We start from the raw sequence: 5,510 nt of genomic DNA, 5'->3' as shown, positions 1-5,510 counted from the left end.
TTTAAAGTACACTTCTCCCTTCAAAGAAACCAAATTAATCATTGGAAGTAAATTGCTCAATATTAACAATTTTATCAAATATAAAACTGAAGGCATGACTATTTAGTTCCAGTTGATGTACATATATTCAACATTCAATGTCCAGGATAAACATAAAATCAAATCAAAATTACCCTTACATGAGAGTTTCAACTTTGTATAAAAATCAACATAATGAACTTTGAAATTATATTTAATGATGCTCTGATTACATTGTCTAAGAAATCATATAATACATATATTAGTTTTCTTTGGTTTGATATGATCAATCTTCTCATCACATAAAAGTGTCAAAAAATAAACACATCTATCCTCTGTCAAAACGGAATCCTTTAGTTATTTGGGGAAAAACAATGACTTTTACAATTCTGTTTGAATTAATTGGTTATCGACGATATTTTTTCGAATATTGTAAATGCGTTGAGTTTGTAAATTTTTTTGAAAAAAGAGTGACAGCATAAAAAAAATCATGAACAATAAGAAAAATTTATGGTTTAACTTCATAAATATAAACGACATATTATTTTATAGGCATACTTTACCAAAGTATGGGTTTTATATTCAAATTTTAGTGATAGTTTGAGGTACAAGGAACATTAAATATAGAATAGAACCTGGATTTTATTTATCTTCAATATAGTCTTTCAAAAGGTAATTTATTGAACATACAAAATATCTTGGTCCATTAGACCCATATTGACTCTTTGGTATGTATATCTGTAAATACATTAATTAATAATTTCACCTACTAAGTGCTATATTCTTTATTTAATCACATTTCTTACAATTTTACCACCAGGTGGGCGAAAAAATCTTACTCTAAAACTTTATCAATAAGTATTTGAGCAACCAGTTGTAATAAGTATGTTCAGAAAATAAAAATAACGACTATGATGTCTTGGCTACTCTAATAATCCATGTAGCCCCCTTTAGGAGAAATGAAAGTTTCTCCGCAGCCACGGAAGGCCTTGCACCCATTGTAGGCGTAGTCTTCAGACATGGCACAACAGTGCAGGTTGGCGGCCTTGAGTTTGTTGATGTTTAATTGACGGACAGTGCAGGCGGTGCTGAACATGCACCCAAAAAAGGAAGTCTAATGAAGTCTGGTGAGTAGAGGGACTACATTTTCTTGATTAGAAAGGCAAGTTGTCCTCTAACCACTTCCTGCCATGGGGGACGTTTGCGCAGGTGCAACATCCTGCTGGAACAGCAGGCTCATATAGGATTAGTTGGTCTGGACCCATGGTAACAACTTCTCTTCCGTTGGTTTCTTGTAAGCGTCCTAAAGCGGGCAGACCAAAATGCTGTGGTAACGTCCAGATGACATTTTCTCGGCTTCTAAGACACTTAAGAAGGTCTAGTTTTTTTGTTTTGTTCAGTATTTGACCCGAACAGTTTTACCGAACTCCCATAAACTTAAATGTATGTAGCAAAAACGAAAGGTAAAGAATGTTTCCCCACACCATTCGGCATATACTTGGCACTGAGTCTCACTCCAATTCTTTTTCTCTTCCCCTTCTTTAACTCTTCAAAAACTAAGGGAGCCACATTAACTAAACCCTGTACAGATTTTGGCCCACGTTTTGCCATTTTAATCTTCAATAAGGCCTCCATCGACATTTGTATTCGCCTCAATGCACTACTGGGAACTCTGAGTGGTGGCAAATATGTAATTGATGCTCATGGAGTTCCAATGCTCATCAACAGAAGCCTCGAGGGCTTCAAGATTCTATGGTCTTGTCCAGTAGATCCTGCTCCCAAAATATGGTCTGAAGGAAAAGTAGGGAGGCTGACATCTGACAAATCCAGAGGCCATGCCGTTTTCAGCCGCCACAACTGAATGTTGCTCTATAAAAAGGACTGTATAACCTTTGCTATGTGTGTGACGGTTTACCATCTTGTTAAAGTAATACATTCCCACAGGATCCAGTGCCTGATACAGGGAATCAACTTTGTCCTCAAGTTATCGACGTAGTCAGTAGCATTGAGCCTGTACCATGTGTTGAACCAAATTAGTTGCATCCTCAGTCCATTTGATGCAACAAATTCAAAGCTCGTCACCGATGCTGGGTAGCCTAGTTTTCATCAGGATGTGGGCTTCCTCTCGATGCCAATAACATCATTTATGGACTTTTTGGCATTGTAAATGGTCTGCTTGCTTGTTTAAGTTAAGTTTTAGGATCTCTGTTGGGGTGTGTTCCTGGAAAGTAGAGCAGCCATCTCGATTCTTTTGTCTCTTTGTGTGGGCAATTTTTTTGGAGGGTCTGTCAATAAAAACATTATGCCAGCTGTTGGGAGGAATTATCAATTCCTCCCATGTGTTTTTATTATTATTCACTTTTATAATTGGCCAAAATTTCAACTACGCACCCGGTATTCTTGACCGTACATAAAGTGACAATCTTTTTATGTCTTCATTGCCAAATTAGGGTAGCAATTTGCAGTGTCTTCCTGAGCAAAACATAATTCCTATTATAGACGAATAAATTATTCTTTATGGATTAATCAAATCCTATTAAGAAGGAAGGAGTCATTGCTATGTAAGGGAATACTACTTTGTTTCTTGTTAGTACCTAATTACTTATCCGAGAATCAATATTTAAATTAGTTTTGAGAGCTTATAAAAACAAAATTTAAATTAGTCCGTCTTTATTTTTTGTAACTATGGGAATTGAAATAACTCAATTGATTCTATATTAGCTTTGAAGTTTGGGAACTAAGTGTAAAAACTTATACAGGGTCCTCTGGATCAGATGTTTGAGATATTTAAGGTAAAAAAATATTGTCAAGTTCAACCATACTTTTTTCAAACAGAATAAAATAAAGTTCGAAAAGTAATTTATTGCATAACTCAATAACCATCAAATGAAGTAATATATGCGCCGATCGAACGAGTGGTTTATGAACTAATATCAAAAATGTAAGAATCTTGAAGACGATTTTGGATCAAATTCATCATGAAAAGGAGCTCAGAATAGGATTTAGTTGCAGATATTATTCGTCTAATATATACTTGTCCAGAAAAATACACATACCCCTGTTAACTTTATGTATTTTTTCCTTTTTATGATGAAACTAATGCATTATTTTTGTCAAGTCTGTTTATGAAGTACATGTACCAACAAGTGAAATAAAGATATCAATACACAATTCAAGGAACTTTTGATTTCATGGGTATTTTATTGATAAATAACCAAAAAATGTCTTTTTTCAAAATTATTCATACTCTTGACAATAATGTCAAAGGAAAATGTGTCAAACGTGTTGTTCTTTGTCTTAAAGTTCTTTCGAAGATATCTTAATAGAATGAATAACTTTTCTGATGACTAAATGTTTAACAAGATAAGAAATTGAATCTTTTCTGGAGAGTATAAATAGTGACATGTTCGTCTCGTTACACTCAATTTTTGATCATCATGGTCAAGATGAAGGATCTCAGGAAGGACCTGCGTCAGCGTCTTGTGAATGCCACAGAGGAAGTCTCCATCGATGTAGGCCACGGAAGACACCGCTGTACAGGGAAAAACATGTAGACGGATGTAGGCCAATCAGGTAGATTTTTATTTCTTATGTTTTTAGTATGTGTAATCTTATTTTAAAATAATTTTAGAAAATTATTAAGAAAGGCCAAAATTATGTTACATCTCTCGTGGGTATATCACAGATTATAGCGTATAAATGGTGTTCTGAGTCTTGATGTTCAATTGGATAAGTGTGGATAAGAAAATGAGAATATAGTAGGAAGTTTTTCCACTTTTTACAATTGATTTTCCAATAGAGAGACCACCATACAAAAATATGCCATTTTGGCTTTTGTAGCATACATTGTTATTTTTGGTGTATTTGATAATGTTTCTATTCACTTTTTTGGCTGAAATCATTCAATGTTTTCGCCAGTACTATAATGTATTCGATTTTTGTATAGTTTTGTATTAATCTACATTGATGTTTACATACTTACAGCAATAAGTCAATACACGTAGAAATAAATAAAACAAAAGAGAAATTTGCATTGATATACAACATAAGCAAGTATTATAGCTTACAGACAAGGGATGTACGATTTTTGGTTTACGGCACGCACTAATACTACACATTCAATTGTTTATTGATTTGAATAGAATTCAGTAATTACACTATGGTGAAAACATTAAATGATTTTCAGCAAAAAAAGAAACATTCTAATGAGACAAGCTAGTATCCTCTGCTATCAAGAGTGTAGGATTAGAATAATGAACATGATATTAATTAACAAGATGATGAAATATATTTTCTGAATAGGTGGCACAACTATGAAAAGAACGGACTAATAAGTTATTTTGGAAAAATATTAATAATAAGTATTGGCTTCACCAACTCGTGCAAAATACAATTTTCCTCTGTTTGGAAGACTTTGTGACTGAAGCAAAATTTAACTGCCAAGATCTGAAGATATGATCCAGTAAGTTTTATCACATAATCTAAATCCTTAACTAAAAAAAAATATTTTCTGTGCAATAATTTATTTAAATTGTAGTTATCAAAGTCATAAATATAACCCAAACAGCTTAAATCCCTACCAGGCTGTGCAAAAATAGTAGCAGATTAGATAGTATTATTTGATTAGAAATAAAGAAGTTTGATGACATCTTTTCAAAAAAAGTTAAAAAAGGGCATCATAATCTGGAGGATATTGATTTTCAAAATCCAGGAAATATAAATCCTACAATATGGCTAACTACAGCAAATAGGAAACTAAATATGTATCGTTCTGAAGAAGACCCCTCTGATAACTTGGTCTGTCTGGTAAATTTTTTAATGTTGTCTGTACTCCCATGTGGTTCACATTAAAAATGAATTCATATGTAACAGATGAGGCAAGGAATACATTTCAAGCAATCAAATTGATTACAGAGCAGCAGGAAAGATCCCAAAAATTGTTCTACCCGTTAACCAAGGAAACACTTACTTATTTTTCTCCTCCAGAAAATGCTCTTCTTAGTATTTGCGAAGATAGGCCTGAGATTTAAAAAATTCTATGGAAGATCATTCGACTTTTACGAGCTACTCCTATAAAATTGTGTTCTAAAGTGTTAACAATACCCAAGTTGAAAATTTAAATGTAGTCAATATTATGAAATTATTCAGAGTACCAAACTAGAGGTGAATGAGCCTTACATAAGAAAATATTTATCCGGTGAGCTAATTGTATATTTAACAATATCAATAACTAAGAGCTGTTCATTCCAGATAAAAAATCAATTGTGCCATTTAGATAGAGGTTATCTAGGATTTCAGAATCAATTTTGAGAAAATGCACTTAACCCCATACACGAAACCCTTTTATTGAATATTGGAAACGAAGAAAAATCAAAAGAAATATACACAAATTTATGGGAGCTTTCAGGAGCAAATTTTTGACTTCTTATTTATCTTAAATTATTCGATACCCTCGAGATCAATTTTATATTAACAAACGTGGAGAATGCACT

Source organism: Lepeophtheirus salmonis, chromosome 9 (genome assembly GCF_016086655.4).
Source record: "Lepeophtheirus salmonis chromosome 9, UVic_Lsal_1.4, whole genome shotgun sequence".
In the NCBI taxonomy this organism is placed as follows: domain Eukaryota; kingdom Metazoa; phylum Arthropoda; class Copepoda; order Siphonostomatoida; family Caligidae; genus Lepeophtheirus; species Lepeophtheirus salmonis.
The sequence above is the reverse complement of the archived record's forward strand: the minus strand, read 5'-3'. Positions refer to the sequence as shown.